The sequence below is a fragment of the Medicago sativa genome, chromosome 3 (assembly GCF_051527215.1).
Source record: "Medicago sativa cultivar Bolivia chromosome 3, Bolivia_mono, whole genome shotgun sequence".
Lineage (NCBI taxonomy): Eukaryota > Viridiplantae > Streptophyta > Magnoliopsida > Fabales > Fabaceae > Medicago > Medicago sativa.
This window is the reverse complement of record NC_140751.1, coordinates 11763946-11777342: the sequence shown is the minus strand read 5'-3', so window position 1 is coordinate 11777342 and position 13397 is coordinate 11763946. Positions and strand designations below refer to the sequence as shown.

General features: G+C 28.8%; 1 long non-coding RNA gene across 1 annotated transcript; it reads right to left on the bottom strand.

Moving 5' to 3' along the window:
* Positions 1–9288: 9288 nt before the first annotated feature.
* On the bottom strand, positions 9289–9998 carry LOC146935742 (uncharacterized). Its single transcript, XR_015033102.1, has 3 exons — positions 9882–9998; positions 9618–9796; positions 9289–9511 (listed from the first exon to the last, which is right to left on the bottom strand). It is a non-coding gene; the product is annotated as an uncharacterized LOC146935742 (long non-coding RNA).
* Positions 9999–13397: the final 3399 nt, after the last annotated feature.

The window sequence follows — 13397 nt, the reverse complement described above, 5'->3', positions numbered from 1 at the left end:
CTCTATGAAACCACCACCAACCAAATTTTTTTACGATGTTGTATCTTTGATCTGATTTCGCTATCTCACTATATCACATACACAGAGATTCCTAACCTTAAGGGAGATATGTTAATGTGTCATGTGAGTTAAACTTCTCTTTTGGATGCAATAATATATATTGAGCAACATATGAATGAATTGATAATATGCCTAATGTCTTGAGGTTTTAGGTGAAGATGTGACGTCAATCTCACTTCTGGAGTTTTATTAGTCAAATGTGATGATTCAATTCATTGTAGGCTCCCTTATAACTACAAATATTATGATGAATTATTTAATTTTTTTATTTTTTTAATATAATATCTTAATTTTTTAATATTCAATGTATATTTTTGGATGTCGTTCGATTTCATTCAATTTTTTTATCCAACCTCTATATTTCAAATATCTTCACTTTTGATCTTTGATGAGATTGAACAATAGAAAACTACATATATGTTATGATGAGTTGATAAAGTACATGTGTACATGTTTATTAGACATTTTAAATTGATGTGGAGTTTTTTTATTGAGTCTATTTTTTGGTGAAATAATTACTCATAAATCTCGTACTCCTTCAAATAACCCATCAAATTATCACTAACACACTCTTTTCTTAATATTTCCACGGACAAAACACACACTACTTTTTTTCCGTTATCATTTCTCTCATGTTCAAATTTCTTTTTCATATTATTTCTTTTTCTATTTTTCTTTCTCTCTTTTTCATTAAATGTGCAAACATAAATCTCCTTCCATGAAACCACCATCAAGCAACCTTTTTTACTATGTTTTGCCTTCGTCTAGCTTTATTTGGCTATGTCACCAGATCTCAAACGAAGAGAGTCTCACATTTAACGAAGATATGTTAATGTGTCAATTGTTAAGAAATAGATACGTGAGATGATCAATATAACTAATGTGTTAAGATTTTGGTGATGATGTGGTGTCAATCTCACTTTTATAGTCGCACTTAGCTTAATGTGTTGTTCTGACCTATTTTAGTCTTCTTCAAAACTCCGGACATTATGATTAACTATTTTGTTAGTTTTTTGATGTCATTTATTTCATTTTTATATTAAATATAAGTTTTTGGATGTTATTCATTTTCATGCACTATTTTTTAATCAATCTATATTATTTCAAATTTCTTCACTTTTGATCATTGGTTGGATTTAACTATAGAAAAATTCTCACGTAGAATGTTGAGTTGACATAATTCGTGCTTATTAATTACCCAAAAATATCAAACTTCTTCGATAGACCTATAAAATTACCAGCAACTCACTTTATTTCTTATAACCTCATCGACAAATACACAATTCTTTTTTTTTTTACCTGTATCATTTATCTCAATCTCAAATTTATTTTTCATCTTCTTTCTTTTTCAATTTCCTTTCTCTCTTCTCATAAAAGTAAGAAATATAAACCTCCTTCTATTTAATTAGGCTTAAATATGTTATTCGTCCCTGCAATCGTTAATCCTTTTTTTTTGCCCCTGCAAAGTTTAATCAGTTAAAAATTCGTCCCTTGACCCAGTTAATGACTGCCACGTCATCAAAATTACCATAATGGCATGGGAATTGACGAAAATACCCCTGGGCTAATTTTTTTTTTCCTTCAAAAAAAAAAAAAATTCGAAATTTTGAAAATTCTTTTTAAATTAAAAAAATCTGAAAAATAATTAAAGGTCAAAAAAAAATTCGGAAAAAAACTGTTAAAATTAAAACTGAAAAATTTTCGGGAAAAAATCGTAAAAAAAATTGGGGTAAAAACTGAATTTTTTTTTGAAGGAAAAAAAAACAAAAAAAAAATAAGCCAGGGGTATTTTCCTCAATTCCCATGCCATTTTGTTAATTTGATGACGTGGCAGTCATTAACTTGGTCAAGGGACGAATTTTTAACCGATTAAACTTTGCAAGGGCAAAAAAAAAAGGATTAGCGATTGCAGGGATGAAATTTTAAGCGACCCCTATTTGCAGGGACGAATAACATATTTAAGCCATTTAATTATTACCATCCCATCTTTATGACCATGTTGTGCCTTCATTTGACCTTATTTGCCTATGTCACATAATTACAGAAGTGGAGACTCGCACACTTGAGAGAGAGATGTTAATATGTCAAATGTGAGTTAAAATTATAATGGAGAAAAGAGAAGATGTTGAATAACATATAAGTGATATGAACTAAAAAAATTGTATGAAAATGTGGTATCAATCTAATTTTGGTGGTTTCTCTTAGCATAATGTTACAATATAACCTAATGTAGGCTACACTGGAATTCCAACATTATGATAATTTGTTTTGTTAGTTTTGCGTGTTATTTTTTTTAATATTTTTAATCTTAACATTTAGATGTTGGACGTCATTCATTTTCATGCAATTTTTTTTGTCAAGGCAATATATATTTTTATTCAACATTTATTATTTTAAATTCCTTCACTATTGGTCTTTGGTGGAATCTGAAAAATGAAAATTGTAGATGTTTATTAGACATTTTAAATTGATGTTGACTTTTTAATGAGTTTGATACTTTGATAGCATAATTACTAAATTATCTCAATTTTCTTCAACGTAACAAACCCATAAAATTACCAACAACTCACTATTCTCCCTTACTTTTTCTCTCATGTTCAAATTCTTTTTTCATCTGATTTCTTTTTCTACTTTATTTTTTCTCTTCTCATGAAATAAATGAGTGAAAACATCTCTCTACGAAATGGCCTTATTTGGTTATTTCACCATAACATAGATACAAAGAGTCTCACGCTTAAGGGAGAGATGTTAATGTGTCGTGTGTGAGTTAAACTTCTACACATTAGATGCAAAAGTACATATTGAGTAACATATAAGTGAGATGTGGTGTCAATCTCATTTTTTTCAGGGGTGTGTCAATCTCATTTGTGGGGTTTCTCTTAGCCAAATATGAAGATCCAACCCATTGAAGACTCCCTCATAACTTCAAACATTATGATGAAATATTTTGTTAGTTTTTTAATATCATTAGCTTAATTTTTTTATATTAAATATAAAAAAATCATTTTATTTTTTTGCGTTATTTTAAATTCCTTCATTTTTGGTCTTTGGAGGAATCTAAAAATGGAAAAACGCTAATATGATATGTTGAGTTGACAAAATACATGCTTATTAAAAAAATATATGATAGATAAATTAGGGAAATAATTTGATGTGTTACATATATACGCAAAACCTTTGATTAGTTTTAGGATTAATTAGAAGCTGACCCACTTGTGTTGTTTTAATTTTTTGTATTATCCGTTTAGGGTCGACCTACACTTTTGCGTGGATTTACTGAGGTAGGTTTATGTCCCCCTAATTTGTATTTGTATCTCCCCCTTTTTTTAATAATTTAATATATATATATATATATATATATATATATATAAGCAAAAATGAATAAAGTCTAGTTGAGACGTCATATATTCTCTTTAAATTATGCTTTTAATTTAGAAAAAAAAATTACAAATATGATATGTAAAATTTACATTTAGATGTCAATGTATATTGAAGGAAGACACAATCGAAAACCAAACTCTCCACTCAACGAAAAAGGGATTTGAAAATTCGAGAAGAATTTCAAATTTTAGAATGAACGTTGAATTTTGAAACAGTGTGAAAATGTTGAAAGTTAGAAACAATATTTTATAAAATAAAAATCACTTAAATAACCTCAATTACCTCCTTCCCCTCAAAAAAGAAAAACATCAATTACCCCTTTAATTTTGTGATATCATCAATGTATGGATATCTTATAGGATAAATGCATAGTTGACTAATGATATGATAAATGTCTAATCTTAAATATCATATTAATGCATTCCTTTCTCACAAAAAACTGAAAATGTACATGCTGATGTGGATTAGTTTGATAACATTTAGTGAGCTTAAGCACCATATATGTACACGTGTACTTTTGTATTCTCTGAAGCCAAATCTTTATAATATAGAAAGTTTTTTTTATATATTAAAACACATTTACGTGCATTTGTTATTTTTTTTTTGACAATTACGTGCATTTGTTATTAAAACATATGACATAATTTTAAAAAAAATTAAGATAAACATTGTAGGAAATTCGTAAAATTGAAATTTGAAAAATTACCAAGTTATTGGTAAAATTTAATTTTAGATATCATTCGATTCTCCTTTTAAATTATCTTTGTTATTATTATTTGACAAAAAAAATTCCATTAGAATCTGGCAAATAGACTTTAATTTTACATAAAAAAAATTTAGGACACATCAAGGTCAGGACATATCTCATGACTCAATAAGCACTTACAAAAATTTTAGAGATCCCTTGTCAAAGAGATCTTCACTCTAATAGCGGAGATTGAATCCACACCCTTGAAATTGAGTCAACTCATTATTAGCAAAACCAATCTTGATTAGGAATGCTATTATTAGTATTAGTAGGGGTGTTCGCGGTGCGGTTTGGTTCGGTTTTAAGGGTAAAATTCATCTGAACCGCAAGATAAATAAGTACGTGGTTTGGTTTGGTTCGGTTGACTTTTAAAATAAAATCCAAACCAAACCAATCCGGTTTGGATTGGATCGGTTGGTGCGGTTTTTTTAGACAATAATATATTTTTTTTGTTTTCAACTTTAAAATCAAATTAAAAAGCTAAAACACAACATATTTTCAGGAATGTTTTAAATTTAATCCAACATTATAATTTTATTTTCATCCAACAATGTTTTCAACTACGTAGACCAAATCAAAACGTGGACAAAAAGTACTCCTATTTTGTAAGAAATACAAAAGACTAAAATTTTAATCATTCTCTAAGAGTTCAAGTAGCACATAAATGCATTTTTAATAGAAAAAGCAGCAAAGTAGAAACTTAATAAGAGACACATAAAATGACAAAGTTTGTCTGACCTATTAAATGACAAAGTTTAATATTTATTGGATCAACCCAATTAAAATGACACATAAAATATAATTATTTTAAATTATAAAAATATAAATTTCAAAATTTTATCCATTCAAAAAAAAATCAAAATTTAAATATTTTTTTTTTGTGAATTTGTCAAAAACTTTTTTATGTAAATTAAATATTCCCTTAAAACAAATGAATATAAAACATTAATTAAAAGGTTAAAAGATTCAAATAATTCATTTTTTCTATACAGATAGGAAAATCAAACTATTTAAATTTTAAATGTCTTCCATTTATTTGTTATAATATACTACTTCAATATTTGTTTGTTTCCATCTTTTTTTTTTTTGGTTTAGTTGTTTCCTTTTTTTTTTTTGGTAGTGTTTAGTTGTTTCCTTTAATTAAGGGTTATAATTCACGCTATCATTTAATTTTTTTCAGTTTCCTGTCTGATCCACCAAATGAGGCATTTTCATTCTAAATAATTAAATGACACATTTTAACCTTTATATAATCATTGTAATTTAAATGACATATTAATTACTCTTAAATTGCTTTATCATTATATTATCCTTAATAAATGCGAAAATAATTATATTTGAGAACTATATTAAATTATTAAGTATACAAAAATACATGAAAATTTTGTGTTAATGTAATTCATTTTGTGTTATATTTGAGAACTATATTAAATGGATTTTTTTTCTAAAAAAAAAAACATTTTGGCTTGTTAAAAATACCAAATACGCGAAACTTAGAAAGGAGAAAAAAACAAAAAGAAAAAAGGCATGACATTGAGACAAAAGATTGAAAATAATACAATTTTTGATTGAAATGGTGGGTGGAATTGCTTGCAAATGGATGATATTTATAATAAAGGGTAGATAACAAAATTAACAATATTATTTAATAGTCCCCACAAAAAAATTATTTAATAGTAACTATCTAATTGACAAATTAAAGGAGAAAAACTCATATATTGATTGTCAAATAAATAAGATGAAATGACACTTAAAGGATTGTGTATTATCTCATATATGGTCAAAAGAAATAAAAAAGAAACCATGTATATTGCTCAATGGTTGATTGAAGCTTTTGATACATTCTATTGAAGAAACTATGATAAGTGAAAAGCCGTCATAGTAAAACATGATGATTTAAGATGTCTTCTTATTAAAAAAGGTTTGTCCAAATTAGATGATGTGAACCAATTGTATGCAACCTTTATGATGATGTTTAACATGTCCGGAGATGTATTTAAAATCATCAATTAGGATTCATCAAATAAGAGTTCATGTGTAGGATTCATCAAATAAGAGTTCATGTGTAATATACGTTTTTGTGCAAGACAAAAATTCATAAAATAGATATAGATAAAGGCTAAATCAATTTATTGAGATTAGTTTATCGACATATAAATTCATTAAATAATATTCAATAAACCTAAGGTATCTAAACTCTAACATCTTGATTCTATATCAAATACAAAACATTGTCTTGACTAAAAATTATATTGTTGATGTTGAACATCTTGAAGTCGTAGAATGTAGACACATGCTCTCCAATGAGATCCTGGGAAAGTAACATTATCCATTAACAATTAGATACAATCCTTCAAAAAAAAAATTAACAATTAGATACAAATAAAAAAGAAAATCAACCCCATAATCTACGACCAATTGATTAAACTTCTATGATTTCAAAACACATAAAAAATAATGAAAAAAATAATGATTTGTTGATGGGGGAAGAGACACATGAAAATAATGAAAAAAAATTGTCTATATATAGGGAAAAAAAATCATGGCTTGATCAATTTTGATTGGTTGATGAAAACTTAATGAGTCATTGTCCATCTTGATTGGCTAATAAAAAAACAAATGAGTCATAATTTAATTTGATTGGGTGATAAGAAAACATTAAATGTGATGAAGAATGTGAAGATGCCACATGTACTTTTTCCCATAGAAGTATGCTTTTGTATTATATAAAGATTAGAGTTATAATTGAAAAAAAGTAATTAATATTGCATTACAAAGTGAAATGAGTCGGTTGTTTTGTTACAATATTTTTTATAAAAGGCTCACTTATTATGGGACGGAGGGAGCACAATTGATGATAATGTTTTATAACATTTTTTGTATTCATTTATCTAAGATAACTAATTACTTATTAATTAAAAATTTAATCTGTATTAACTATTTAAATTATGGCTGAATTTTGATATTAAAATTGTATGTGAAAATTTGATAATTCATTCTTTTTGTTTCATTTTCTTTTTACAAATGTTTTTTAGGAGTTCTTTTCACAAATGTTGCAATTTCCTTTTTGGAAAGCGGACATTGAATGAACATGGTTTTTGGAGTTTTTCTTCTTTTTATGGATATTGACAAAAAGGAAACTGTGTGTGTCTTGAATTTCTCTTTTGTATTTGGATGAGTTCTATTTATTTTATAGGTAAAATGGGTGTTATTTTATATATAAAAAAAAAAGGTTATGTTAAGGAAACTAAAAAAATAAAGTAATAAAATGAAAGTAACATTTTTTTATACTTTTGAAAAGTTGACAGCACAAGTTTCAATGTAATACTTACCACATTTGACTCCTTAACCAGTGTCCCGGGGGCACTGGTTAACATTACCCTAATAACTAGACCAACGACCCGTGCTACCGCACGGGTCCAACCACGTAAAAGTTGATCGGAACAATAAAAACAATGTAACCATACATTGGCGATAGAAGTTTTATATCATACATAACAAAATGAAATGGTAGCATACATAACAAAAAGGTTTGAAACTCAATCGTATAAATTACTGGAATTGAAAAAAAGCAAAACAGCAAAAAAATTAAAATATATATTATATAGCGCCAATAGGTTAGTTTATAATGGCTAGATGTATAAATATGACCTCAATATATAAACAGAAACTCACTTACGCGTACATCGCCGAATATCGCACCCTTTGAATCAAAAATCTGCACAAAGTTATAGGGAGAAGACAACTCTTTATAGAAATTTTTTAGAGTAAATTACACTCCCCTCCCCTCAAAGATGATTGAATTACACTCCCCTCCCCCCTTACGTTAAAAGATACACTCACCTCCCTTGAAAAGTAAAATTTATACTCTCATCCCTTATAAGATGCTTGAATTACAACCCCCTCCCTTAATAATTAAACATGCACTACACTTTAATCTATTTTAATATAAATAAATATTTTTATGATATACATTAATTTTGAATCACCATTTAAGAAAAATTAATTCATTTCTTTATAATTTAAATGTCAATGATAATTAAATTTAAATATTTTGCTATTGATTTTATAATTTGTGGTATAAAATTAACTTTTAAATAACCATGTTTTATTGTGTTTAGTAATTTTTCACATATTTTAATTTTATTTTGGGTTGTTCATATTTTATAACATAGTTTAAAACTACATGTTAATGAAATTATGAATAAAAAATAGCAAAAAAATATGTATTCAAATTTTTATTATATTAAAATAGAATCGCAATACTATTTTTTTCGAATTGTGTTAGATTATTATTTTTTTGCTAGATTATTAGAAATAAAAAAAAAATATTGAGAGAGTAAAGTGTAGATTTTAACATAAGAGGGGAGGGTAATGTAATTCAAGCTTCTCTCAGGGGAGGGGAGTGAAAAAATTTCTAATATGTTTTGAATAAGAGGGGATGGGGATGGGAGTGTGTATTTTAACATAAGAGGGGAGGGGAGTGTAATTCAAGCATCTTTAAGGGGAGGTGAGTGTAATTTACTCAAGTTTTTAATGTAAATGACAATTGTAAATCAATTGGTATTAATTCCTATTAATTGCAGCAATTAATAGCCTTAACCGCGTATTGCTTTGTAAATACTCACAACGTTAATTCATGGACATTCTCGTTTGCACCGCACATTGATTTATAGAAAGTTTTTAATGTAAATGGCCCTTGTAAATCAAACGGTGGTAATTCCTATTAATTGCAGCAATTAAAAGCATTAACCGCGTATTGCTTTGTAAAGTCATAAGAAATAATTCATGGAAATTTTCACTTGTACCGCGTATGGCTTTATAGAAAGTTTTTAATGTAAATGATCACTGTAAATCAATTGGTAGTAATTCCTATTAATTGCAGCAATTAAAAGTTTTAACCGCGTATTGCTTTGTAAAGTCATAAGAAAACGGTTAGGAGGATTCTATAAATTTCTTGTGACATTATATGAAAAAAACTATACATTTAAAACGTAGTAGACAGTTATATGTTCGTGGGAAGGAAATACTACAGAAATCATCTTTGAAACCTGCAGCATGTTGACAAAGGTATTTGTAGTAATGCTACACCCCACCTGAGAGAGGATATATGCAAAACGATTAATTTTCATATAGTTGTGATTGCGCAAAAGTGACTGAAATGTTTAAAAATATTAGACTTGATATAATTCGGCCATCAGGATGCTAAAAAAGGCATAAGATCAATTAGTCTGCTTATAAATTTCTCACCAAATTATTGGCATCACTACCCAGCGCAGTCAACTCTAATTCCTTATCAACACCATCATCATCAGTTGAATCCTGTTAAAAAGACAGTTTCTTCCGTGTCAAAATTCTAATATATAACGACATGCGCAAGAATCCATACCAATTTGACAGTACAAAAAAATATAAACAAAAAAAAAACCTTGAGATTGTATTTCTTGATGAATTCATTGATGACTTCAACATCATCAGTAGCCCTTTTGACACCATAGTTCCTCCACTTCCTATTGATATTACCATCACTAACCTCCACCTTAAAGAGCATTTTTTGTCCACAAAAAAGTTGAAATCAATAGGATAACCAATTGACTTGTTCTCAGGCTGCACCAAGCAAATGGGAGTTTGTAGTGATTAGTGTTGACTTGAATCTGCATATAAAATATAAAACTAAGAATAAGAAAGCAACCTTGTTAATTTCTGCAATCAAGTCTTGGACATTCCTTCCCATGAACTGGGTGACAATACGATCAAAGAGAACAAATGTTGTCGAGCCAGAATCATCCATGACAATGACATGCAGCTTGAACCTACAATGGATCGATTAATGATATCAGTTATAATCCAATTTAATTATTTGCATTGATATGTTTCATATAAAAAGCGGCATATTTACCTCGAAACAACGCTTTTGCATTCCTTGCATCATTTGCAAGATAGTTTTCCATCAACCACGGTAACCAACAATGAATACATCAATGGCAGCGATCATATAATTGATTAGGAGGGAAAAAAAGGGGGTGATTAGGGCACTAATTGGCATTAACTACGATTTTATTCGCTAAATGAATACATACGATATGATTCCCTAAATAGAAAAGTTTACTAATCGTTGAGAGTTATGGTGATTTGATTGGCATTAACTACGATTTTAATGGACATTATGACGCATCTGTATGAGATAGGAAATGAGTAGTTACGATTTTATTTGCATTATTTGCATTGATTAATGAATACATCAATGGCAGCGATCATATAATTGATTAGGAGGGAAAAAGGGGGTGATCAGGGCACTAATTGGCATTAACTACGATTTTATTTGCTAAATGAATATATACGATATGATTCCCTAAATAGAAAAGTTTACTAATCGTTGAGAGTTATGGTGATTTGATTAGCATTAACTACGATTTTAATGGACATTATGACACATTTGTATGAGAAAGGAAATGAGTAGTTACGATTTTACTCACTAAATGAATACATACGATATGATTCCTTAAATAGAAAAGTTTACTAATCGTTGGGAGTTATGGTGATTTGATTGGCATTAACTACGATTTTAATGGACATTATGACGCATCTGTATGAGATAGGAAATGAGTAGTTTAAAACATATCATTTGAATCAACGGCTGAGATTAGATTAGCAAGGAATTCACATAAACGGCTAAGATCATTTAATTGCTTAGGAGGGAAAAAGAGGGGGTGATTAGGGCAAATATGATAGCTTGGCAACTCTAGCTTTTATAATAAAGGATAGGGTGAATTAGGGCAAACATGGTAGCCAAAGAAGTCTAGCTTTTATTTTTCGTGACCAATTGATATAAGTTCATTTTAATGGATGTTTATGATTTTTTTGATTAACAATTAGTGTAGGGGATTGTTGAATGAATTGATTAACATTTAATACGTCTTTAATTGCATTAACGAAGTTATATGAGGAAACATTTTTAGAGTTTGAATCAATGGGTGTGATCAAATGTGAAAATAGAGTTTGAACGGTGAGATTAGAGTAGCAATTAATACTTGTTTAGGAGGGAAAAATGCTAGGCATTAGGGCAAAATATGATGAATTAGGGCAAACATTGTAGCCAAACAACTCTAGCTTTTATAATAAAGGATAATAATATTGAAATCATAAAGTGTTGAATGATGCACTCTATTGATTTGGATCAATGAATATCGTTTTGTTTTTGTCAAAAAAAAATATTAAAATGAAAACGAAAATAAATAATTTTTTATACATAAATGAAGTGGTAAACATCAAATGAAGTTTGCATACATAATCGTGGGTTTTGAATTCAAAACTTGATGAAAGTGATTAGACTAACAATATCAAAAGAGAAATGATATTTGTACAACAATTTTATGATAACTTTTGTGACACTTTCTCTCTGATGCTCACATTATGTTTTGAGAAATTTGTGACAACTTTCTCTTTCATTTTCACATTGTGTTTTTACTTTCTTTCTCTTTTACTTTGATATTTGTGTTAATACATATTTTTCTTTATATATTTTGGTTGTCAAATAAGTTGTCCCATAAATGGTTGTTCGTATTACATATCTCTTACACAAATGATTGTTCAGATAACACACCTCATGTCAAAATTGCTGGTTGAACAATGTCTTAACAACAATAAACAATTTTTTAGTATTGGATTCATTGAATCAAACATAATTAATGATATATTGAATTTATGAATATACACTTAGTATAAGAAATAATTCACTTTTTAGATTCATTGAATAACTAATGTATTTGGTTTATAATATATGATAGATATATCCATTATTCAACGAATTTAAAATGTGAACTATTTCTTATAATAAGGATCGAGGGGAATAAAATATGTGCAATACATGATAAGATCATTAATTATTTCATAAGAAAATTAATTAATTAACTATTAAAAATAAAAGTGGACAATTTTTAAAAATTGCTTTTGAGTAATTGCGAAATTGATTATGAACAAAAGTGAGTGTAATATCCCACTTATTAAGAATTAACGTAATGTCTGAAAATGATACAAATGCGCACGTTTAAGCAGAAGGGTATAATAGTCATTTGAGTTTGAGGACTATATAAGGAAATTGGGTCCAAAAACTTCATTTTTCATTCCATTTCCTCACTCTAGGTTTTCAAACTTTTCTCTTCCTCTCTTCCCTCTCTAGAACCGGTCCAATCCTTCAATTCCTTTGGCTCAAAGTTGTTCAAGAATCATGAAGTATGTGATCAAGTGAGCTTTGGGTGTAGTGGAGCAAGCTTTTCAACAAGTTTTCCTTTCTCAATCAAGAGTAGTGATTCTAGGGTTTTGTGGTTAGACAACTTGAACCAACATCAACCTTTCTCAAGGTGAGTTCTTAGATAGTTTCTCCTACCTTTGGGTTGTGCAATTCTTGTGAGAAAACATGACTTGTATTAGTATGTAAGTTAGGGTTTTAGTACCCCTTTTGCCATTAGTCATTGGAATTATGTTGTTTGTTGTTATGTATTTGTTCTAAGCTGTTTTCTATGTACCCTAAGTGGTTTGTGTGCATTGGAAACTTAATTTTGAGGGTTAGAGGTCAAAATTACGAATTCTGCAGGTCTGGTACTGAAGAACCTCGCTTAAGCGAGATGAATCTTGCTCAAGCGAGATTAAGGCAGAACCGAATTAAAATCTCGCTTGGAATCTCGCTCAAGCGAGAAATCTCGCTTGGAATCTCGCTCAAGCATGATAAATCTCGCTCAAGCGAGATTTGACAGCACATCACTTTTTACAAGAAAATTCATGAAATGCAGTGGTTTCGACCAAGCTTTTCCCTGCAGTCTCTTATAACTTTAAAAACCTCTCAAAGTCAAGTTATCATTGCACATTTTACCTAAGGATATTGGTAAAGAAATGCATTACCAACATCATGAATTTCAACGACGAATAGCACCTGAGATGTTATGATAGACTATGCAATATATCCGGTTAGTGATATATTAAGAGGGGGAATGGAACTAGAGCCTCGACATAGTTGTTGAGAATAGAATGTTATATTACTTTCTAGGTTATATGAGTTATGATGCTAAGAATAATTTCTACGCCTATGTACAAGTATGAATATGTATGTATAGGAACATGACTAATATAAGATGTAGGTGCTCGTGTCTCTTGCTATCCACGTCAGGGGGATACAAGAGGTTCCCGACCTAAGGGGAACGATTCAAGCCGT